Source organism: Colossoma macropomum, unplaced genomic scaffold (assembly GCF_904425465.1).
Source record: "Colossoma macropomum unplaced genomic scaffold, Colossoma_macropomum, whole genome shotgun sequence".
Lineage (NCBI taxonomy): Eukaryota > Metazoa > Chordata > Actinopteri > Characiformes > Serrasalmidae > Colossoma > Colossoma macropomum.
In genome coordinates this window covers 41,817,495-41,844,337 of record NW_023494791.1, presented here as the reverse complement: position 1 = coordinate 41,844,337, position 26,843 = coordinate 41,817,495, and the positions used below count along the sequence as shown (strand labels likewise).

General features: G+C 37.5%; 1 protein-coding gene across 1 annotated transcript in view; it reads left to right on the top strand.

The window, feature by feature from the left end:
* Window positions 1–26,843, top strand: part of LOC118810932 (cadherin-23-like) — a 338,859-nt gene that overhangs the window by 56,236 nt on the left and 255,780 nt on the right. The window lies entirely within an intron of this gene.

Sequence of the window (26,843 nt, the reverse complement as noted above, 5' to 3'; positions counted from 1 at the left end):
CTGAGAACATTAGATATGAGAGGATTTTATGTATGGCGAGGAAAAAAATACTTTCCAAAACTGTTTAAAAAAAAAAATTTAAAAGGTACAGAAAAATTGGGACTTTTAACAACCATGCAAGACCTGGTAGACACCAAAACTGTCCCTGTCAGAAAATCAAGCTCTACAGGTGTTTCTGTTCATCCCTCCACTGTGAGAAGACAATATAACATGAGTCTGTAAGGATGTGTAGCTGTCAAGAAGCCCTCACTGAGAAAAGGAAATAGACAAGAACAAAGAAGTCAAACAAAGAAGCTGCTGGTGCTCTCAGAACAATGGACTGGTCACCCTAGAATCCAGACCTCAACATCACTGAATGTGTACTCAGGATTATTTGGATTGTAAGAAGCAGGAAATGCAAAAAACGTCTAGGACTGAACTGTGGAGATGTGGAAAAACATCCCTGCAGATTTCTTTGAAAAACTGAAAGCAAGTGATCTGAAAAGAATGGAGGCTGTAATAAATGTAAAGACATGTAAAGAAATAAAGATAAATGGCTAACTTGTACTTAATGGCCATTTTGACTGGAAATGAAATAAAATTAATAGTGGTCTCTGACATTTGCACAGTACAGTATATATGGGACATGTGTACGACCCCATACACTGATCTTACATAAAAATAAGACGTGTGTTTAGGTGTGTACATTTGTGTGTGTGTGTATGAGTGAGAAAACAAGCGATGAAGGCATGTTTGGCAGATGGGATGCTGTTGTGCTGGTTTGATTTTCAGACAGGTGTCGGTGTCTCAAGGGAATGAAAGGCCAGAGAGGTTACAGGTGTGTGTGTATGAGTATGTATGAGCCTGTGTCAGTCTTTAAGCTCTTGCACATTGGTGGCCATGGGATATTGACTGCTTATAGAAAGAAAAAGTGAACATATTTTTGCTTGTAGTAAAAATTATGATGTGACTTAATTTGGATAGTCCTCTATAGTCTCCTATAGATTATCTACAGATGTTTACATTTACGGCATTTGCCAGATGCTCTTGTCCAGAGCGACTTACAATTTGATCATTTCACACAGGTAGGTGAAGGTAGTGTTAGGAGTCTTGCCCAAGGACTCTTATTGGTATAGTGTTGGGTGCTTACCCAGGTCGGGGATTGAAGATCAGTCTACAGTGGAGAAGGCAGAGGTGTTACCCACTATACCATATCACCAAGTGTTCAAATTGTTGGGGTGGTAGGGTTGGGGTTAGGATTTGGACCAGGGTTAGGGCTAGGACCAGGGTGAGGGTTGGGTTAGGTTTTGGGTTGAGGTTAAGGTTAGGGTTAGGATTAGAGTCAGGTTTAGAGTTAAAGAAAATTATGGTCAATTTAGTAGAAATTTTGTTGAATGTAACTTGAAAGATAATTAAGTATCTACAAGGCATCTACAGTGGACTGTTATCTGTAAAATACACCGTTCTTGGTTGAGTCTAAATGGTTCAGAGCAGTGGTGATAGGAACCAAACGTCTAAAACATTTAATATCTCTAAAAGTCACCTCAGTGAAAGGTATTACACAAAATGAGGGTTCAACAACAAGGATTGTCTGATTGCCCAGGGCAAGTAAAATGCCAAAAATCACTTGCACACATGTTGGTGGTGGGGGGTGCAGTGAGTTAACAGAACAACATAACTGAGGCCAAACTCAACTCAATTGACTATTTAAACCCTCGGCATGCAAAAATTGCGTATATACAAAGCAAAGCTTGCCCGCAGCTTCATTTCCTCAAGAAAAACTCAGTTTTCATGGGATTTTGATGCTTCTGTACCTGAGATGTTCTGTAAGGTTTGTAGGGAAGGCAGATAAAAGTAGTTCTTTATTGTAGAAACTACAACTGAAAACACTCGAGTGTCATGTCTCTCACACTGCAACCCACTAACGCTTCTGGACCACTGGACATGTGCGTAAGACAGATAAACAGTGAAGCAGATTCCAAATTGACCAAGTTAGTCACAACAGCATATCACACGGTTAAAAGAGAAAAACCTTTCACTGACTATCCATATGAGATTATTGTACTGACTTGGCTTGCAAAACTTAAAGTAATATTTACTGACTAAGGCATGCAAATGCTAAAGTTAAGATTATTGATAAATTTAATGTGACTCTATTTATAATAAAATACCAATACAATTTAGTAATAGGAATATGAGCAGTTTTGTTAAAGATGTTGTTTCAATCATTAGGTTTACCATGGAGATCTTGGAAAATGGAATCATGGAAATGGTTATTAAAAAATGTCCATTCATGGTGGAGGGGTACATGCAGGGCGTCATGAGGCAAAATAGTCCCCAAGAAATCTTTTTTTTTTCACCATCAACATTACTTGCAAACTTTTAAGGCACACAAAGGTTCACTGGTTGTGAATAAAATGTAGTAATGTAGTAATGTAGCATGGTAAGAAATATAATGGCCATATTTGTGTTGTACACATCGTGACCCCTGATTTGTGTCACCACAACTGTAAAGAAGAATCGAGTCAGACAGTTTCTCTACAGTGAACCACTCTGAATGACTTTGTTTACATCTCAGTGTTTGAATTATGCAGAAATTTTGAAAAATTGGTGGAATTGCGCTTTAAGTGTGTGTATGTGTGTGAGTGTGAATGAACTCCTCATAGAGGTTATAAGAGCAAATGGAGACTGACACAGGATGATGCAGCTGGGTCACAACCCATGAATAATTCACATCACCCATCACCTCTCCTCTCTTCATCCCTCCTTCACACTCCTCTCTCCAAGCCCTCTCATCCCTCCTTCCTTTTCTCCTTCCTGTTCTCATAAACATTGCTTACTCACTCTTTTCACCACTAGTGCTAGTATTTAGTGCAACAGAGAGCTGTTCTCTGTCACTTATTCTCTTTTCTTATTTATGTATTATGTGTTTGTTTATTTATCTGAGTATTCATACCCATTGCTGTAGTTCATCTACTTGTAGTCTCAGATGCTCCACCCACAGAGGAACACACATGTATATCATGTATGCTGATGTGTATCATATGCTAAGATGGCCACTATCCCAATTTTGACAGCTACATTCTTATTAGCTATCCGCACGTCCAGTTTGTAACAGTGCCGAAGGTTTTGTGTATGAAGCTACAGTTGTATGCAAAAGTTTGAATACTTTTGTTTTTGAAGTGAAAAAATTGAACACGTTCTCTACACAGAACTTAGAGGTGGGTAATCCAGGTCCAAAGAGTAAAAACCCTCCCCAGGATTTTGTTCCAACTGCCTGAACACCTTTGCTGCTGGTTTGAGCAAATGAGAGAAGTCAAGCAGTTGGAATAAAATCCTGGGGAGGGTTTTTTACATTTTGGACCTGGATTACCCACCTCTACACAGAACACACTTGAATATAGCGAGTGCATAGTAGTGCAGCTTTTTATTTCCTGAGTGTAACATATTGAAAAAAAACATAAAACAAAAATATATAATTATATAAAATAGTATAAAATATATAAAAAAAAAAACCAAACAATATACTTTTGCACAGGCCACATAACGCCCCCCCATATGTTAAATTTTGCAAATAAACAGTAATTTCTACAGTGTGTTCTCTGTAGAGGATGTTTAACTTATTTTTCAAAATCAACAAAGCATGTCATTTGACCAGGAATGCCCAAACCTTTGCATACAATTGACAATTGTATGCTTCTGCTCTTTAAGCTGTGGCAAGATTGGGCCTTTCAGGGCCAGAAAATAGTTTATAGTTTATAGACAAAACTTGCATGTATGCCAGCAGGGAAACCATGTTATATTGTTTCACGTGGCTCTGTTTTCATTGAAAAAAGTGTTGCTTCGGATTTACTTGATTTAAAGGTGTACACCTGTTTCACAAAAAGAAAATAACATCAGTACAATCCATGACCAACGCAAGTAAAATGAACAGTCATTACAGTCATAGTCTTTGATTAGGCATTCTGTTAGATGTCACGTTTGTCATATTAGGAGAACCCTTTTTGGTGCTTTATAGAACCCCTTTCAAAAAAGGTTTTATATAGAACCCTCTACAGCACATTCTCCATCAATCTGAAGAACTCTTTCATGGTGCAAAGGACCCTTTAATAATGCGAAGGGTTCTTTGAGTGTTCATGGTTCTGTATAGAATCATTTTCTTTACTAAAGAGCCCTTGAAAAAGGGGCAGTGGCTAAGCGCTTATAAAGATCACTAGTGATAATGCCATAGTTTCAGCTATATACAGTGGTCAACTGCAAGACGGTGCAACATTGATTTATAATTATTGGTGAAAATACAGAGCAAACATTAAATACAGAATAAAGTCTAAAAGTGTAAATGACCTCCAGTTTGAACTCTGTCCTGTATCCACACTGCAGTGGCTTCTGGTTAATAAAGAGACCATATCTGAGCAGAAGAAGCTAAACTTCAGTCAACCTGCATCCATCTCTCTCTCTCTCTCTGTCTCTCTCTGTCTCTCTCTCTCTCTCTCTCTCTCTCTGTCTCTCTCTCTCTCTCTCTCTACCTCTATTTCAGCAGTTTACGGATGACTCTGATGATTGACAAGGCAATTTGAAAGTGTCAGGTTTTTCTTCACCTTGCCCAGTGTTGTCATGAGCACCAAATTAAAAAAGATATATCGGGCTTAGCTGATAGAAGGCTCTATTTTTTTTCTCTCTCCCTCCTTTGACCACAAATCTTCCACTCAAACTCTCCTTGCACTTATCTGTGCTACTATGCCTTGCCCCGTAGCTCATTTACCTGAAGGGTGTGTGTGTGTGTAACCTATGAAATCCTGTATGTGGGTCTGCACTTCGGATCATGATTTTTATTTTTCTATGTTATTTGAACATGGTAGTTCTCCTTTACATTGTGTTAAAATTTCATGATGAGTCGACCAATAGAAATGCCCCAAAATCAATTAGAATAAAATCTCTTTGCATTAACTTACATTAAAAGTTAAGGGCGTTTTCACCCTCTCCTGTAAAGTTACTATTTTGGTGATACTTGTTTTTCTTTGGACCGCAACGATGTGATGTATACTGTCATTAAATTTACTGTGGTTGGGTTCAACTAAAGTAAATAAAAGCAGTAGAAAACAGACTTAAGTATAATAGTGTAGAAGTTAATGTGGTGTCCTTTCTGCAGTACTGGGTGTGTGGTAACTTGCTCTTGTAGCCAGTAATAATGAGGCTACACAGGTTACTAAAGAACAGAAAGGAGAGTCACACACAATGGAAGATAGGCTGGGGGAAAAGTATCACACATTGGGTAAGTAAAAAGACTGGGCCAATTTTCAAATAGCTGGTCCCAGGAACCAATAGGAAAGATGTTGAGTTTTACTCAACCAGGTTTGAATTGACCAAATAAACTCTTATGAAATAAGTCTGAGAACTCACTGTATTTCCCTGAAACAACTCAACTAGCTCATTTTCACTCAATTAAATGCATTCGTTAAGTAACGTCAGTGAGAGAGAATTGATTAAAACTAAAAACAGTGAAGTTAATTTTTTGAGTTTAGTTATAAGAACAGGGTTTTGAAATGGGGGCCCATATACAGGCTCATAGAGTTTAACCCTTAGAACTTGATTGATTTGATTTGCATTCTGTATCGACAGCTTCGATGAACCTCTGACCTTTTTATGTTTCTTTCAGTGTCAAGAATGTAGCACAGGGGTCGGCAACATGCAGCTCTTTTACAGCCCTGTTGCAGCTCCACAACAGAAATTAGATTTTCAGGTGAAAAATAAAATAATACTCAATAATTTTGCAGACAAGTGGACTTATTTGCATTTATAATCACTCAGCTGGTTTCCTGATACGTTTAATCTGCAACGAGAAACTGTCAAACACTTGATAATTGGAACAAGAAGCTGGCGAATGAGGAGCTGACTTCAGCCTTGTAAAAAGTCAAATGTTAGAGACTTTTTACAAGAAACTGTTCTACTTTTGAGGAAAAGTTTCCTGCCAGAGATGTGAGAAAAGTGGCTATAGCTGAGCTAAAGCTTAAAGCAGAGCCAAGTTAGTCTGCGTTTTCATTCATACTATATTTTTTAGTCTACTTTTTAGTCTATTTACTAGGACATTAGTACATGTTAAGACATTTTTTTGATGCTTAAAAATGTTACTTCCGTAAAATGGACCTAAAATGTTGTGGTTCCCAAGGTGATTTGATTTTTGTTTAAAGGGCAAAGTGGCTCTTCTTAACATCTGGGTTGCCGACCCCTGATGTAGCAGAAATGTAAACAGTGGATTTCTTTGTACAAAACAAGGCTGTATGCACAATGGTAACTTAGGCCTGAATGATCTTCTCATTTACTGATAAACACAAATGTGCTACCATGTGAAAGTTGTGTCAGTGAGCTAACTGTGAATTCTGAGGGTATAAAGGGTTATCGTCCACCTGCAGTGGAGGCGCTCTGCCCTCTGTGCCTCGCTCACTGTCCTCTCTGGCCTGCTTCACTTTGATTGGTGGCCTGAGCTGTCAGCCATGTCTGATTGGCTGACGGTGATGGCTTGTTCAGGGAGGGGTGTGCGCTACTGGACACCAACAATTTGTCAGCATTATAGTTTATTAATGTCGCAGATGTCCTCGCATAGGAGGACTTCCAGAACATCCAGCCCATGACAGCCCAGTGAATCAGCCACACACGCAGATGTGTGTGTGTGTGTGTGTGTTTGCTTCCCTGATGTTTGCATATGTTGAAGCTGATATATTTCTTCATGTGAATGTATCTGTGTTGAGAGGCAGAGATTCATAGGTAAGCGTAAATCTCAGCAGTCTTTGATCACCTCCTGCTGTAGTCAGATGCAGGCAGAGGTAACTTAGTCCAGTTTGCTGTTGAGAGACGTAAACATGGAAGAAACAGGCGGTCTTTTGGGGTTAGCCCAAAAGACCGCCAAGCATGGACACCAGCCTGCTTGCCAGCCATTCTGTTTTCCTTGGTCAGCTGCAGCAGATGTAAGTGTATGGGACACACATACAGTGATGGTATGGGACACAAGACATGATAAATGTGAAACAACAATAAGCAGCGTTTTTACCAGGTCCAGAAAAGCCTCTGTGTGCTTTCATGTAAGCATTTTTTGGATTAGGGTTAGAATGCAGTGCTGACGTAGGTTTATCCAGATATTGGTCAGTTCTGTCCTTACAAACCTATTTCCAAAAAGTTGGGACAGCGGTTAAAATGCAAAGAAAACGTGAAAGTCGGGATTTATAAACCTACTTTAACCTGTATTTGGATATAACAGTACAAAGCCAAGATATGTAAAGTTTTAACTTATCAGCTTTCATCGTTTTTCGTATATATACACTGAAATTAAAGCCTGCAGCATGTTCCAAAAAAGTTGGGACGGGGTAATTTAAGACCAGAAACACTGTGAAATGTTCAAGAAACATCTTCCATATAAAAGGAGCATCCAGAAAAGACTGAGTTTGTTGGTGTGGATGGGTTGATTATTAGTATATTATTAGTATATAATGATGATATGTAATGATGATCTGTTGGGTATTTTGGTGTAATTTAGTTGGACTATCTGATTACTTACTATCATTGTACCCTAGATAATGACACAAAACTTTGGATTTTGTAACACACACTTACCCAGTTAATAGGTAGAATCTGGTGGGCATTTCAGCATGTCTTTACCGTCACTACGCCAAAGAAATACGCTGCACTTTGGAGTTTGTACCAGACACTTACTGGTTAATAATTAGAACTTAAGGGTCTGTAAAAGAAGCTATTATGCTACTATACACCGACAGCTAGCTAAGGCTAAATCTAAGTGCTGGTAATATTTGGACATTCACCAGACACAGTGACAGGTGGACTAAAAAGTTATTTTTGCCACCCAGGTTGTGTCTGTTTGTAGACATTTTTACACAGCTCGTTTGTATACAGCGTACACCTGTGAGTATGTACAGCATACTAATGTGCTTGTGACTGAGTGAGTGTATATTCTTGCCCATACTCGCATAATGCGCTTACTTGCCTGCCTGAATCCTGCTGCAATAGCTTATCATCCACACAATTTATTACACTCTCTCCCTTTCCATTCTCCCTAAAATTCCACCGAGACCGCTGTGTTTGCTCACTAACGAATTGGCAAGTGACTTAATTAGACTAATTAGTCAATTAGCTAACTGTAGCAGATGCATTCATCTGTTGAAATGACAAAATACTTCAGGTCTGCATGGCGTCGAGTAAAGGGCATTCTGGAGATAAGCATAATGTTAGTTTAACTACACCCTCCAACTTCACCAACGGCAACTTTTGGACCTTAATTACTGTATGTGCCGAAATGACACTGCAGGAAATGAGTCACTGCAGATGGGCTTTGATGATCTTGATATGAACTGATAGACCAATAAGAAGCTTTTTGTTTGCCATGTGTGTAGTGTTTGTACAGTTGCCACAAGACATGGTTGAGTTTGGCATGGTCCTTCCACCCACCTGCAGTCCTAATCACTTTTGCTGCATGTCCATACATGCCAGACACAGGGAGGGGTGAGGAGTGTTCTAAATAGTTGGACTGTTGTCATTGCATTGATATTACAGAAGGCCACAATACACAATTAAGCCATACTGCAGTTGGCAAAGTCATGATGAAAGGTGACAAGACATTTACGTGTCCAGTATCTAAATAATCTTAAATTATAGACTTCAAGCTGATCTTTCATATCTGCCCAATTTGTTCCAAGTGACTTGGAATTTATGCTAAATACATTTGCTTTGGGTGACTTTATGCCTTACTTATGTTTATTTTATTAAAATAAATGACGAAACATTCCATTTTCGCATTAGCAATACAGTAGTAATGCTTCTAAAAAATTACAAAATGTTTTGGTAGTGACTGTTTTGTTTTTCGTGACAATTTCGTCCAGTTTTGGAGCAGAACTTAAAAAACGCTAACTAGTACATTGTTTGCAAACACAGCTTTGAACAGTTATAAACACATTGCAGCACGGCCTGTGCTACCCCGAGCTCAGGACGCTAGAGGCAGGGTTGACAGTTGCAGCAGCCATTTTAAACTTTAATTCCATACCAAACAAACAAAACAACTCACAACTGGAGTTGACCACTTTTCAGTGGCTCAGTCCTTTTCTCAAAACTAAGCTTTTCAGCTCCTCAGTCTTTTCTGCTTTTCATGCTGCCACCGCCAGATCAGCTGGCTCTCATTAAGTATTATTTGAACAAGTTGAAGTTTATGTGTTAACATTTGGGACAGACACCATACAATGGAAAGTATGCTATAAATTCTGGTTTTGTATATATATGATATGTATGATTGTTTCTATATAGAACCATTTTTCTTTATTAAATAATCCTTGAAGAACCATCTTTTTTAAGTTTGTAGAGCACTACGAGCTGTAACGAGAGTTATAAGGTGCTCTGGTTGATAAATGCCCCTTTGTGGTTTGCAGTGTTATATTATAGCCAAACTAACGGTGATGTACATTCACTTTCCACACTGGGTTTAATACTTCTTATGGAAATTCTACATAAACATGGACATTTAAAACTTGGAACATATTTTTTACTTAGTTTGCAGTTTTGTGGCTGATTAACAGACTTTATTTTTCTTCAAGAGTGCAGTTATTTCAATTTAGAGCTCCTGAAAACAGTCAAACGTCATCACATAATATTACATCATGTGTTTAGTAATTCATTGAGTATTTTCTTCGGCAGTGAAGTCGTATTATGTGTGTGTGTGTGTTCTGTGAAGTTTTCGTACTCTGGCCAGCTGTGAAATCCATACTGGCTACATGGATAAGATTTCTTGCCCTTGCTGACCTAATGGTTGGTTTTAGTTACCTGCTTGTGTATCTAGCTAAGTCACTGTGAGGTTAGCAAGAACATGTGGATTTACCTTTGTGGATATATGTAGTAAGTATGTGTGATTGAGTTTGTTTTCATACATTTTTATTGCGAATAGGTTCTGATGTTATAGGAAAACCAGAGAAAAACAGCTGTAACTGGTTGGTGTTAAGATTGGACGGATAGAGGAGTTACAGCGGCAGTACGTGCAAAAAAGTAATGAGTGGACGAATTAAATACTGATGAATTTGATGTTATGCTTAGTGTTGGAGGCTTTTGTGTTGTGTGATTTTCTGTTAAAGATATATTTCCTGCTTTTTTAGGAAGGAATAACTAACAAGCAGTTTTGATGCTGTAGCACTGCTGTAAATCCTGTATGTACTGGTTTTGCCTTCACCTGTGAAGTTACTATTTTGGAGATACATATTTTTCTTTGGACAGTGGACATATGAGACATATTATTATTAAATATAGGTACTTATATATCATCACTGTTGTGATAAAATCTTGATAACTGTATAAAACAGGGATCAGAAACCCAAATGTTAAGAAGAGCCATTTTGTCCTTTCAACAAAAATCAAACCACCTTGGAAGCCACAACATTTTATGTCCATTTTACCAACTTGGCTGTAAATATGTTTCAGAATGTGCTAATGTACTACTAAAGGCTAACAATGTAATGTAAACGAACACGCAGACTTACTTTGCTCTGCTTTAACCTTTAGCTCAGCTATAGTCGGTTTTCTCGCATCTCCGGCAGGAATCATAGTTTATTGTAAATGTCTCTTAATGCCAGCTACAGGAAGGCAAAAATATAGGCAAAAAAATTTAACTTTGAATGGAAGTCAAAGGAAAAATACTGTTTTCCAAGTCATTTTGGAGCATTTCTATTGCTACGTTCACCATGAAAATGCCACCTTGTAACGGGAAGCATGACATTTTCAGATTTTCTGAAAATCAAAAAAGGACCAAAATGGAGATATGAGGTTTTGTTCCGACAGCAACATGATATGGGGCATATTTTTACACACGTCCTAACATTGTATAAAAACAAACGTGAGTCTGCGTATGTGTGCATCTGTGTGTGCTGAAGATAACTGTGATTCATTTTACCCTTCTTTGAGACCATTTATTATCTCAGGGTTAGGAATAAGCAGCATCATAGTTTAGTAAGGAGGTCATGTTTATGTTCCTGATGGCTTTGGAGCTCTCTTTGCCAGATTGTGTATTACTCATGGAGCAGAATTTCTTATTGAGAGTATCTTTGGTGAGTCAAGCTCTGCGTATGTGAGTGTATTAATGCCTGTGTGTGTGTGTGTGTGTGTGTGTGTGTGTGTGTGTGTGTGTTTGTGTGTGTTGGAAGGCTGTCTGGGCAGCACTTCAACCAGACTGTGAGTGTACCATGTTTATCAAGCAGACATGGTGGAGTTGGCTCTCTGCACTCTGCATAGATATTTGATCTAAGGAGAATGGATCTTCTAGTCTTATTTGCACTCTTTTTGCACACATACACTAGTCACAATTAATTGGTAAAAACTCTGCTAATGACTAGTCTGAAGCTGTTTGAATACTGAAATTGGTTTACTTGGTACTAAAACATTTCTACATCTTTAAATAAAAACAAGGGAATGCTACATATAGCTCTTTGAGGTTCATCAGAGAACTTAAAGAACTTCAAGAACTGTGAACAAACACTTTACTATATAGTTTTTCTCAGTTCTTTATAGTTCAAAGTATTTTTATCTCCGTAGTTTGATTTGTTCTTTTGCTCTGCCTAAGCAGATGGCATGGATGTTTCCGTAGTGCCACATTCTTTAATCTATAAGACGTTTTCAATTGTTTTACTTGTGAAACACTGTAGATTTAGAGCGTCTTCCAATTCCGATTGTTCATCACCACCCTGGGGCAACATCTTTTCAGAGAATAGGCCGACGCATAGCGAGTGCCGGCGCTTCACGGTATCCATCACAGAGGGTTGTTTCAGCCTTGTAGAATCACATAGTTGAAATTTTTTCTAGCAGAGATGAATTTTTATACCCTTGTTTCCTTGTGTAGTTTTAAATCCCCATCTGCTCTCTGGAGTAGTCACAGTTATTCCTGCTTGACAATCATCTGAGATTCAAATGGCTCATTTACTCTCAATGTACAATACTTTTCAGCCCCCGGAGCAGGAGTAAAGAAGATATTTTTGCTCTTATTAGCAATTCTGGCATGCTGAATGCGGCTTCATTGGCAGGACGGATCATGTTTTTGTTTAATGCTTGCATTCCTTGTATATTTGCTTATCTGGATTTGAGTGCATATCATCATTCTCTCTCTGCGCATCTGTTCATCTTTGTACGCGTGTGCCTGTGGTCTCTGAGGTCAGGCTCTGTGCAGGATATCAGTGGAGAGTAAATGGTGCTGATTGTACTTGAAGTTTGGTGTGTAATTAACTAAAGCATGGCATTTGATTAAGCTCTCTTATCTTATAATCCACTTTACTCTGATCTGCCTGATTAACTTATTCTCTATAGGGTAATTAAGCCGCACTCAGGCACACATTCTGAGAAATCCGTGTAGCACTGTTTCGTGCAACGCTTTACAATTTAAAGGACTTTGGTTTTAATAAACTTTAGACACTGGAAATCAACACTCAGCGGCCACTTTATTAGAACCCGTCCCATCTACTGCCTTGCTGGTGTACTGTTAGAGCAGGAGTCCTGGAGATCTACCACCCTGGAGAGTTCAGAGCCAACACACCTGGCTCTAACACTCAGGTGTCACTGAAAGGCTTTGTTACCTGAATCAGGTGTGCTAGAATAGGGTAAGAGCTAAACTCTACAGGGTGGTAGATCTCCAGGACCAGAATTGGGCACCCCTGCGTTAGAGACTATAGCCCATTTATTGATGTACAGTGTGTGTTAGCCATTCTTAAGGACTTCTAGTGTCAGTGCTGAGCTCAGAATGGTCCACCACCCAAATATTATCTGAACTGCAGCACTCCTGTGGTCAGAATCTGACCAGTGTGAATGTGGTAGAGGGGGGCTGATAAATTGTGCAGCAACAGATGGCCTGCGGTCTGTAATTGTACACCTGTTATACCTAAAAAGTGGATGGGGCTTGTAAAGTGGCCAGTGAATGGAAGCACAAGGTGTTTCTAACAAAATGGCCAGTTAGTGGAGGTACACGGTATGTTTTTCTAATAATATAAATAGTGTATATTCAATAAAACATTCCTAGTTCTGTATTTCTGTTTACTGTGTTGTACTTATTGTCTCTAGAGTGAGAAAGGCTAGGAAACCCCCCTTCTGATGATGTTTCTTGAAGTTGGGAGCTTTGAAAAACTATAAGTGCTTTGGGATGCATTATTGTGGGTGGAGTGTTTTGAAATGCGAATGCAGATGGTCAACATTATTGCTAGCAAGCCAGATGTCTTATTTCAACCATGTAACTGTAGAAACTGTCTTCAAATCATCATTACAATGAAGAGAACAGATTAGCTGAGCAACATAAATGATTTGTTAGATGAGGAGCAAACAAGCTGAAAGCTGAAGTCAGCAAGGTTATCTGGCTGTCTAGAGAGAGTCGCTGTATCTCCAAAATGGTAACTTTACAGGAGAAGGCAAAACTTTATTGCTTTTAATGTAAGTCAATGTAATGATATTGTTTTAGTAATTTATTAAAGTATTTTTCAGACCATTATTTGTCCGTTCCTAATGAAATTTTGACAAGAGGTAAGAGCCAGCTGCTGTGCTCAAATGATGCTGAAAAATAAGTCAAGTCAAGGTTTATCTATAATTGTACAGCAGACGCTGTCACAAAGCAGCTTTACAGAAAAATCTGGGTCCAAGCCCCCATGATCAAGCAAATGGCTACAGTGGCAAGGAAAAACTCCCTAAGAGCAAGAGGGAGAAACCTTGAAAGGAGCCAAGACTCAAAAGGGGAACCCATCCTCCTCTGATAATTAAAAATTGAAAAAAAAAAATGGAAAGCGGTGAGATATTGACTAAGCTTCTTGTTCTTCTGACTGAAAAGACACAAAATATTGTTTATTATGCCCAATTTTTAGTGCCTAATAGTGTTATTGCTAGTTTGGTTGTATTTATTTGCATGGAGATCAATTAAGGAGGCTAGCAGACATGATTGTTTGACACCACAGGGATTCCCAATGGTTCTATAACACATCTGTGTATTGCATGCTGGGTGTTGTAGTGAGATAACGTTAATGAATGATAACATGAAAACTATATAAAATCATGAGTTATGCCATCCAATGAGGCTGGAGCACAGCTACAATTCAGAATGCTACATAACATGACAAGCAAATTAAATACTAGTTTTGGACCATAAATGCCTCCAATTAAATTTTTTCATAGATCAAGGAAATAGCATTCAGAATTTCCTGTAAGCGAACAATTCATATTTATATTTTCATTGCTCACTCTGTAGACGTAAGGCAACAACAGTTAATTCACACTGTGATCACACCTGCAAATTGCGTAATAATGAGGCAGTATAGCACAACAGACAGTCTGCCCCCACCTAATGAGTCTGTTTTTGAGCTGGTGAATATGCATGTGTGTGTGTTAATGAAAGAGCCTGTGGTGTATGTGTGCATGTATATTTGTATTATATATATATATATATATATATATATATATATATATATATATATATATATAGTATATTTGCAATAATGTGTGTCAAGCTATGTTAAATACTGAGCCACTAATTCAATAACAGGGAAGCAGAAGGAAAAGGCCTCAGGCTGAGGCTTATTAAAGCATTCACCTTAAATGTCTTGATGTACTTGAGCCCTCATTACTGCTATTATCTAAATTATAATTACAGACATGCTGAATTATAGTTATGGAAATTCTTAAACTCAATTTCGAAATGCCATTATTATTGAAAAACAATACTGATCACAGTACATATATTGAGAGTAAACAAGATGAAAAGCAAAGAGAAGTTTGGTTGCTTTCAAGAAGTGGGCAAAAACCACATTATTTCATGTTTCCTACTGTCAGCTAAGACAAATATTTTCTTTTCACACTTCACTGACACAAAATTTGGCATGTTAAACAGTAATAAAAAACAAGTATAAATCTGAAATATGTTTGTATAAGAAAGGCATTATAATTTATGGGAAATAGGAAGTAAATGTCAAATTTTTAGTTCATTTTAATTTAACAGTGTCATCGTCCTTGTATTTGGACTATTTTGGAGTAATATTCCAGTTTCATTGTTAAGTTTTGGTTGGAAACAAAAACTTTAAGGTTTTTTGAACTGCCCACCAGAAAATTGTCTGAACATGTTTTTTTATCTCCATGATATCTAGGTAGATACAGCCAGACAAAGCTCTCCCATTGGTCAGGACTTCAGGAATTGGACAGAAGACCTAACACATTAGATTAGCAACCAATAGAATTAGAAATAAAAAACAGTGGAATCAACCATATTTTGATTTTCAATTCAGACGACCAATTTTGTACGGAAATACATCACTAGGTTTTCAAGATGTCCTAGATATGTCAGCTGTGAACAGGAGCTGGAAGTCAAACCAGGTTTCAGTCAGTTGTTAGAAAACAGCAGCAGCAGCTCTGTGCCATCACTCTTTATTGAAAAGGTCACTGTAAAAACTGCAACATTCAGGGTAAAATATATCTTAATGTCTTTTATAAGCTTTGAATGTTTGTGTTTAATCTAAAAATGTTCTTGTGTACCACTGTTAGCTTAGTGCTGACTGGGTTTTTGACATTTTTGGTCCAAAGTGAAGCCCTAGCTCTAATAGTCATGGTTTGCAGTTCATTTAAGGTAGTGGTGTCAAAGTTAACATGTTATTATCATGTTAAATTATTAACAGCACTGATTACTTTTTCCAACCATTTTGTTCCTTTTTTGATGCCATGAATCTGTTAGCTTCCTTTTCACCAGCTCCTTATTCAAATTTGCTCCTCCACCTTAAACGGAACAGTATATTGTGGCAAATAATAAATTGCAAATTTGAAAAAAAATGCCAATGTCAGCTTCATTGTAGTTTCAGCCTAAATAACCTGAAGACCAGATACTAGTGTGCTATAAACCTGATTCTGCTGCTGTTGCTCTCTCATTCAAGTACAGCTTACTTAAGAGTGGATTGTCATGATGGAGCTCTTGATAAAACCAAAGTCATTTCAGCTGCTGCCACAGTGAATTTATTAATCATTTACAACAAAATTCTCTACTGATGCCAGCAATATTAGTGACATCAGTAACATTAGCAGTAGAGGATACTTTCAGCAGACTACACTGGACAGTGCTCATGGAAGAACTATGGATAAATCAATGAGTATCAATCTAACAAAAGCAACAGTACTGCAGTCTACAGTTGCTCTCTTGAGACTGCCATCTTTTTAGAGCATAAGTCACTGTTCCTCTCATTGGATGGTGATATAAATTCGAAACTGTGTTCAACTGTGTTATTTTTGCGCTGACCCTACATCCATGTGATGAAAATAATATTACTGAATTATTGAAAGTAATAAATACATTCTGGTAAAGCTTACTTATCCACTCAGATAGCTAAAACAAAATGCTCTGCTTTATATTTAGTCTTCAGGGGTAGTATACATTTGTGTGCTTAGCTTTTCTAAGAAAAGCTGCAATTTTTGAAGAAAAAAAACGTTATGCCTCATGGAGATCATTGTTGTTTGGGCAGAAGCAAAGTAAACGAACACTCACCACAGTGAGTGATTGTTTACTTTTGTTTGCACAGAATTCGCCCCCTCTCACACTTGAGTATTCACTGCTAGCTGCTTATGATGCCTTACAGGGGCAATCATCTCTTTATCTTAATACATTTTACTTTGCCTTTATACCATCAGCTTAATTTGGGTATTTTTTATCTTCTTACCTTGCATAACCCTCGATTCTAATACGTCATGCCATAGAACTCTGCAAGAAGTGAACTCCATTTTAAGCAGAAAGCTGCTTGTTTATTTGGCCAAACCAGGTCAGCGTATTTTCATACTGTGTGAGGATCTCTCTGTGTCACCTTTGGATGGAAGTTTCTCCAACCAAACATACATACTTTGGGCACTTATGTCTACTGCAATTTGATCTATAAACTGCTATAGTAGTGTAAAACTGTCACAACATTTTATTGACAAAAAGTAATTGAACAGTAATAACTGACAATAATAAACCAGGATGAAATAAGTTTTTCTCAGATTAAAAATCAAATTCTCAAATTAAATTTCGTAAATTTTGTAAAGTGTACAACCCCATTTCCAAAGTTGGGATGCTGTGCAAAATAGAAATAAAAACAGAATGCAATAATCTGCAAATCATTTAAACCCTATGTTTAATTTAAAATAGTGCATAGACAACATAGACTACATATCAAATGTTGAAATTGAGATTCTTTTTTTTTTTTGAAAAATAAATGCACATTTTGAATTGAATGTCAGCAGCATGTTACAAAAAAAGTTGAGACATGGGCAATAAGAGACTAGAAAAGTTGTGTAATGCTAAAAAACACTTGGTGGAACATCTCACAAATAATTAGGTTCATTGGGAGCAGGTCAGTATCATGATCGGGTGTAAAAAGAGCATCCCAGAGTCTTTCAGAAGTAAAGATGGGGAGAGGTTCATTGAAAAACACTAAAAATAGTGCAACAATTCAAGGATGATGTTTCTCAATAAGAAATAACAAGGAACTCAGAGATTTCATCATTTATGGTACATAATAACATTAAAAGATTCAGAGAATCTGGAGAAATCTCTGTATGCAAGGGACAAGGCCGAAAATCAGCACTGGATGGCCATGATCGTCGGGCTGTCAGACGGTACTGCATTAAAAAAACAGACATGATTCAGTAGTGGAATTCACTGCATGGCCTCAGAAGCACTTTCAAAAACCACTGTCTGAGAACACAGTTCGTTGCTCCATCCAAAAATACAAGTTAAAACTCTACTATACAAAGTAGAAACCATATAAAAACAGGACCCAGAAACACCACCGCCTTCTCTGGGCCCAAGCTCATTTAAGAGGCTAAGTGGAAAAGTATCCTGTGTTCCAACAAATTATAATTTGAAATTATTTTTGGAAATTATGGATGCTGTTTCCTACAGACTAAGGAGGATAGGGACCATCCAGCTTGTTATCAGCGCACAGTTCAAAAGCCAGCATCCATAATGGTGTGGATGGTGCATCAGTGCACAGGTCGGGTGCTAAACTGGCCTGCCTGCAGTAGTTTTTAAAAAAATAATAAATTCCTCAGTTTTAACATTAGATATGTTGTCGATGTACTACTATAGAAGCTTCTGGCCCAAAATGTATACTTTTAAATACATTAATGGTGGTACACAATGTGCTTTTGACATAATATTTCCCATAGAAACCTTTTTTTTCAGATTTAACACTATTTCACCATTGTCAAAATTAGATATAAAAATTCAAAAGACCTTTTTAGCACTGAGTATGAGTCAGTAAGTTTCTATACAATGAATCATTTCACAATTTAAACCACTTTGTATGTCTTTCTTTGCTTCTCAATGTTTGATTTATGTTAAAATTTGATACTTGATACTAACAAAAAAATATGTATATCTGCCTTTTTTATACTATATAATATTGCAATGCTGATGTTATCCTTAAAATTGCTGTCAGCTAATCAGTATCAGTGAAATAACTGTTGCGTATTGATTGTATGTCTTGCTGTAGCAAAGTACTTTTCAATCTGCTCCTAAACTTACTCTAATCTTAACCTCAGGAACCATAATGAACTGTTTTGGACTTTCAGAGATCTACAAATTCATATTTTCAGAGCACACTGGGGACTCTATTGATGGACTGGTGATGTCCTTCTGTGTTGTTTTCAGCTTTTTTTCTGTTACTAAGTGAGGAGAGATATTGAGCGTAAAAGGGATTTCTTAAACGTTCTCTTTATATGTCTGGCAGGTAGTGACTCAAATGGCTCTTGGTCTAATTTATTTTTTTAGCCATTTCTCTCAGACTATTCCCTTCTCTCTCTCTTCCACATTGTTTTCTTCAGGCCCATCAAATGAGAAAGTTGAACTACCAAGGGCACGGCTTGATGGCTTTGCACTTTTACCTGAGATTATTTATTTATTTATGGTTTTGATTGTAGATTTTAGTCAGAGAAATCACAGTGTACTGTGATGGTCTTGTTCAGTCCACCTCCTGCGTTACTTCTTCTCTCATGTTTGGATCTGTATAGAAGTAGACGTTGCTCTGTAGCCCTGATTTGCTTCAATATTCTTTGATGGAGCCAAAATAAATATCATCTCTATATTAACAGAAGAAAATGAATTGAGAAGAAGATTTAAGAGCAGTACAGTTACCACGTAGTTTCACTCCTTTCATCAGTGTATATCTGTAAGAAAAGAGCTGTTTAACTAAAACTATTCACTAAAACTATTGACCACACAATTTCTAAGCCGATTATCCTTCTGGGTTGTGGGGGGTGCTGGATCCTGTCCCAGAGGTCATCGGGCAGAAGGCAGGAAACACCCTGGAGAGGTCGCCCGTCAATCGTAGGGCAATTTATATTGACCATATAAAACGATATAGGATGAAATTGGTTTTCTGAATTTTAAGCTAAAATTCGTATCTGTATAAGAAATGTTTATCAAATTCTATCAAATTTTTGTTTTTGACATCTGTTTTTCATGTCAGCTCAGTTTTGTCCTGTTGATATTATCAATAATAAATCATTTTTTTTTACCTTGTAGATTTATAAGTTGTATTCAGAAGCATAAATAAAAAAGGCTGATTTCAATGAAACGAAGAAACATTTTTTGGCTTTTGGTTTCAATATTCACCTGAGAAATTCCGTTTTGAATTTCTTTGGTGAAAATTTTTCATTTTGGTGAATTAGTGGCAAAACTACATATATGCAAATATACGTATATTCATCAGGCTCTGTTTCTTATTCAGAGAATTTCAAATGTGCATAATCATTATACAACCTGCACTAATCATTGCTGATTTACCAAGAAAGTAAAGTAAGCAAATTTAGCAGTTGAAACGATTTTTCCTGTTTGAAGTTAGTCTCTTTCTTGTCAGTCTTTGGTTTTTATGTTTAGTTTCCATCAAAGCTTTCCATCTTTTGGCACTTTTCACAAGGCAAGCTTACATTTTTTGAAAAACGCCTTATACCAAATGGCGGCCATTGTCAATTGGACCAAAGCACAACACAGATACAGACACCCCTGTATTTGTACCATCTCACACTTGAGTATTCACTGCTAGCCACTCAGGATGCCTTACAGGGGCAATCATCTCTTTATCTTAATACATTCTACATTGGCTTTATCCCATCAGCTTCATATGGGTGTTTTTTATGATCTTCTTACCTAGCATAACCCTCAAGTGTCAGTCTATTACGACCCTTCCTGTCATTGTTTTCATCATCCTACAGCAATGCAAAGTATCCGCCACAAGGGATTTTTTTGATTGGTTTTATTTCACGACTCTCCTCTGGCTGTATCTCCGCTTTATTTTGTTCTTCTCCTCTTGCAGCGCCTTTTTCTCCGCTTCCTTCGTCTCACCCTCGTCCTCATCCCTCTATTTTGGAAATAATGGTTTATACGCTTGAGCGGTGTTAGCAAACACGCCATCCATCAGGCCAGAGCAGTGCTGTGCGGATTTTGCAACGCTTTCTTACGGCCTGTGGTGAGCTGCGTTACACACTAAAACCTCTACCGCGCCCTCAGGTTCTCTCTTCCAGCCCCTCTTCCCTCCTCCCTCTTTTTATGTCCCACACCCTTTTTCTATCTCTTTTCCACTTTCTGTAACTTACATCTGATGATGCCTCGCATTTGTTTCTTTTTTTTTTTTGTTGTCTGTAGAGACGGCACAAAAACACTTTTGTTTCCGATGTACCTTTTCTTGTAAATATGCTGATAACAATGAGTATGTTTACATGCACTCAATAATCCAATCATAATTGGATTTCTGCAGTTATCCAATGATGCAAATGGTCATGTAAACAGCATACTCCGATTTCTTAGATCGGAGTAAGGTCTAGAAATCTGATTAACAAACCCAATAAAGAGAGCTGGATTTTAGCTCAGTAATCAGGTTTCTCAGTGCATGTAAACTCTTACTCTGATTTCTTTCGGATTTCTCAGTCTGTGCATGTGCGAAACAGACAGAAGATACTGGAAATAGGAGAGATGGCAGCAGAACGCAGAAACAAGTACATGCTTGATGAAATGAAGGATTTAAATATTCTTCATCTTCTAGATGATGGATGTTCATATTTTCAGGTAAAGTGGTGTTTTTAAAAAAAAAAACTGCGGAATGAAGTTTGAGTTTTACGTTACGTTTACATCACGTCTTCTTCTGTGAGTTTATTGGCTGGTTGGAAAGCAGAAATCTGATTACTGCCTGACTCATGTAGACCAGGAGTTTCCCCATTATCACACAAGCGCATGTAAACACGTTGATCAGATTAATGACAAATCTAATTTTCTGCAGTTATCGGATTATTAAGTGCATGTAAACACACTCAATATTTAAAAAAACAGAATACAAAACAGAAAAACAGATTTTGGAACTTGTCCTAATCCAGTGACAGACTTGTAAGTTGGAGTAGGATGTGGACATAAGAGCAGGAATTATAAATACTTTATTTTGTTATCATAATTTTTTGTAATTGTGCTTATTCAAATAGATACTATAACAGTGCTTTGCGCTAACATTTATTTTCAGTTGATTATGATGAGATCTTTTGAATTAATTGTCAATTGGCTAACATATCTTTTCTCAAGCTTTGCACTAGGATTGGGAGGGCATTGCCCGCTCTTCTGTAGCTTTGGGTGGGGCAATGACCCAATGCATTTTCATATATCAATCTTAAAGAAACAGTAAAATGTGGCTACTGTTGTTATCATGTGACCTACTTTACCCAAGTTATTATTATGTTGCACCTCAAGCAGCTCTGTTATATTTCAAGCTTGATGTATTTACTTTTAATCCCTCTGCACTACTTTGTCTTTTGCTTTGCATCTTCCACCACTTTTCTCACTTCTCTCTCATCCATCTGTCTCTCTTCCCTCTGCCACTGTGACTTATAATTTATATAAGCTTTTTTTTGATGATCCTCCAAATGTGTAACTGATTGGGGTCATTTGAATGATTCACGACGCCCACACGTTAATCAGGGTTTGAATAAGCACTGTTGGAAAGGTAGCCCTACGTAACAGGATGAGCTGACTGCATCTGGAAACCACACAATCCTCATCATAATCACATAAAGCTTAATAACTGGATGGAAATAAGCAATAATAATGTGTTACAGACACACAACTGTGCACAGGTTAACTTTTTACTAAGAGCTCATAATTCATGCAAAAATATAAGTTGAGCTTGCAATTCGTCTTGCGCTCTGCTAACAACGACATGGAAAATAGCTGTTGCAGAAGACGCTTCCAATAAGTAAGCAGATTTTGGATACACTACAGAGTTAAACCAGGTTTCAAGCGAGTGAAAAATGAAATTTGATGTGCAAGAATTATGCCGTCTGAGCAGAGTAGAACTGTGGAGTCTTGGCTCCGACTTACTGTGTTAGTGGGAAAACAGTGAGCATATGAGAGAGTGTGAAAATGACAAGAATGTTAATACGCTTGAGGTGAACTGAAAGATGCCTCCATTCAGTGCAGGTTTATTTTTACCTTTTTCATGAATACTTTCCTTGCAGTTTCATAAAGATCCATTTGTGGCACCTGCAGTATAATGTGTGAGATTGATCTCCAGTTACTTGAAATATTCCAGAGAATGCACTGTTAGAAATTACTGAAATGTTCCAAAGAATACACCATTATATGTTTTTATATGTTTCAGCTGGACATATGAAAACAATCAGGAAAATACACTGGCAGTCAAAAAGAACTGTGTGTCATAGACGCTGACGTTTGACATGATTTTGATATGTTTATCCTGTTTGTTCACTTACAGGAAGAAAACCACAACAAATGATGGAAATTCCAACTAAATGCCACAAAGTTCATTCAGAGACATTCAGGCACAATGTTGCCTCTTTCTGTAGGCTCCATTGTGGACATTCCTCCATCAGAGTGGAAATCGACTCAGATGTTTTTAATTAACATGAGCAAATAAAATATTTTTTTTGCTAGCGAGCAATGAAGGCTGTAAGGGGAGGTGAGAACCTCCTACTGTAAAAACAAGACAATGCAAGATATTACGTCTTCACGACTTTAAAACTAGAGGAGCTTTAAAATGCTAATAAACACTACACTGTCAAAATGAATAGCTCACATGCACTGATGACTTTTTTGCACTATTTTGCACTGATTATTAAAGAGTGAAGGCAAAATAGAAAAACACCAACAGTTTATAATGTTTATCAGTATTTTGTAGCTCCTGTAGTCTTGACAAGAACCTTACACTACTGGGTCATACTTTCCTAAGGTTTTTCAAAGGATTTAAAGAAATTGCTTCCCACACTTTCTTTATGGCTCTCCAAAGATCTTTCATAGTGGTTGGATTTCTCCACATGTATTTTCCAGTGCAGCCCCACAAGTTCTAAATGATTTTTACCCCCTTTTAAACTTTAAAATGCAGTTTTAGTTTTTATAAGTAGCTTTGATGAAATAAATTTTGATGGAAATTTGCATGAATTACAAAACAAGAAGCAAACTGGAATTTTGTCTTTATACGTGAGCAAGCAAGTCAATGTTTAAAAAAATGCTTATATTGTGTTTATAAAGTTTGTATTAGCTCAGCACGGCCACCATTGTGGAGAGATGTGAGCTGTTTTCACAGTAGGCAGAGCTGACCCCTTCCCTTTGGTCCCTCATTGCTTACTAGCAGCTCAACAATACAGCATTTCACACAGTGAGCCAACAGTGTCCTAGTTAATCTGATAACAGTGTTATATGAAGAAATATTCCATTTAATTAAATTTAAAGAAATAAATAAATCGATTAGAAATAGATTTCCATTCTGTCAGTGGAATGCCCACTAGGGGGCCCGTAGAAAGAGGCTACACTGTGAAAGACTGTGTGGCATCTTGAATTGTCTTGCTGTAGTTTCCATCATTTTTGTGGTTTTAAATGAAAAAGACAGAATAAACACATCAGCAATACTTCTTGAAGATCAGTGTATCATACATGCACATGAGAGCAGTTATTTCTGCCTGCCAGTGTTTTAGGTAATACTGTTTTCAATGCGTTGTTATAGAGGTATTGCTGTTTAATGATTGCATGTAATGTCTCAAAGTGGTTAGGTAATTGATGTGTGATTATGTGAGAACATCACTGTATTGTTCATAAATCTGCGTGGAAGTCTTTGTGTACATGTAGTTATTGTAGAGTTTTACCAAAAAATTAAGTGCTTACTTACTGAATATATTAAAAATTCTCATTAAGCGCTCTAAAAACTGCCTCCAGTCTTAGAATAGTGTGTGCCAGTTAATCACTTTGCTTGATATCCACTCAACATTTTGTACATCCTGCCAAATATGTTGTCTTTCCCTCAGAAAGCTGTCTTGGATGCTCCAGTGAAAATCCACAGTTCATACAAAACTCATCAGTAGCGTGATAAATCTGATTTGCTGCAAATTGCACATTCGTGCGAAAAACAAAAAACAAAAACAACTGGACAAATAATACGTTTTCAAATGCAAGTCTTGATATAATGTTTCATATTGCAACCGCAAACACAAATTTTGTATTGATTGAAAGCTGAGAATCTGCACTTTTGATAGAGTCTCAGTGAACAACAAGTAAGAAATAACATCAAATTACACCATTTTGTAACTACCTCATCACCAACGCTGAGCTTCTTCTGAGAGTTAATAAAGCTGAACCTGTAGTGCTTCAGTTAGATCTGCTATGTTGTAAGGACTAAAGGTTAGAATTGGACAACAGCACAATAACGGTCTGCGTGTTCAATTTACCTGCTCCTTACTTCCTTAAAAACAAGATCTAAGATCTTATTGTACAGTCTGTATAGAAGTTGTGCAGCTAGGGAACAAACACAGCACCATCGTCCGTCACTGCTGCTCAGTTCCATACCGTCACTTTTATAACATACACAAACAGAAGACACTGCTACTCTGACATGCGTGTCTCTTCTTTGATTATGTGCCGTTCATAGTCCTATTTGTAGATACGGCACATTACTGCATTTTCTTTTCTGATACCAATACCGATGTTGAAACCTTGAGTTTCAGATGATACTGATTTCAATTGATAATTCTACTATAATATTCATCTTGCTACTCATTGTTCTGTTAAAGTTAGGCCAGGATGTCTATTGCTCTTTATAAAACCTATTTTACTTCACTTCATGCTATGTTGCGCTAAAAGCAGAGCTGTCACAATCATGAATTTTTACCTGACAGTTTAATTGCAATATAAATAATTGCAGCTAACAGTTTTTTTCTTTTTTTTGTGTTGATTGTTTGTAAGTTTGAAGGTACAAACCTTAAATCGGCTGATCTCTGGAGCTGTTGATACTTAGGTCACCAACTGACAAATGGGTAAAATGGAATCTCTTATATGTTAAGAAATGTCAACAAATCTGTGGACCAGAGAACGCCATCTATTGGAAGTAAAAAGGTATTTGAGCTCCCACCCGTCTTGAAATCCCCAGCGTTAACTGTCCACTTCTCACTTTTAGCGAACTACAAGTTTTTGTAGCTAGCTAAGTGTTTATATCGTTTGGACTTCTGCTGAAACACAGCTAGTGTGTCTGGTGATGTGACTGGTGTAGTAGGATTAAGGTGTAACTCCTGTCCCATAGATTGCTGTTGGTGGGAGGTAGGTTGGAGTGCACTTCACGTTGGAGTGCATGTTGGGGGTTGTAGTGCAGCACACTGTGAAATGGGCTAATATTAATAGAAAATGAAAATAATTTTGTTAGCCAGACAAGATCGTGCTATGGGCCTGATGTGGCCTGTGGGCCTTGTGTTTGACACATGGGCTCTAATCATTTGTTATAATAAACGTCATTAAGGCATAGGGTCATTTAGAAGAATGTCTAAAGTCCAGGTCAGTTAATAGTCTGAAATGGCTTTTGAACTTTGACTTTGAACCAATTCACTCAAATGATCCATATAGTATAATCATAATAAGCCACCCAAGAGGAGTTAACCACTTAAAAACCTTTTTTTGAGTACAGGGGGTCTTTATTGTATGCATGTGTGCACATATGTGTGTATATTTGATGTGTTTGCACTTGTGTCTATGTGTGACTGTGTCTGATGTGTGTGTTAGTGTTAATGTTCATGTGTGTGTGTGTGTTGCGGTGAGATCAGTGTGCAGCAGCTGCTTATCAGCTGCAGGTGTGTGTGTGCTGATACCTGGCTGAGCCACTGAGAGCAGCCTACCTGGAAATTGATGTTTCACATCAGCGCCCTGCGCTCTGCTCTACTGACACCAGCCACTGCGGGTGGGCTCCACCGCCGAGCCTATGTGTGTGTGTGTGTGTGTGTGTATGTGTGTGTGTGACTTTCACCTAATGTGCACTGTAAATGTTCAGCTCACTCAAACTATTTAAGCAATGCAAAACAGTCCTGTAACACAAACACATGAATAGACAATATACATCTAAGAATATTTCATTTCACCTTTAATTCTTGACTCTGTGATTGAAAACACATTATACATCTCGCTTGTGAGAAAGCTGTGTCTGGAAGTTAAATCCTTGTTCACTCAGTTGTTGAAACTGCTTGCCTGCAACTTCTTTACTTCTCAATTTATATGTGTGTGACGTGAAGGACAAAAACCAGCTCAGTAGCTTATGGTAAAGTAGTAATGCATTATTTCAGGAACTAAATTAACCCTTAGAAGCTGAGAGTTCTTACATATTTTTTTGTAATACTGTTTATTATCGTTCAAATGTGATCCTTCAAATCATCTGCACCTCCAGGCTGAAGCCCAGCTGCTCGCATGCTATATGCCGCTATGATAGAATCCACCATCGAAGCCCTCTTGTTTAAATACAGCTTTTAAATGGCTTTCAAAGTGATACTCTAGGAACTTTCAGCAGACTACTAGTAAATAAGTTATGCAATGAATTACATTT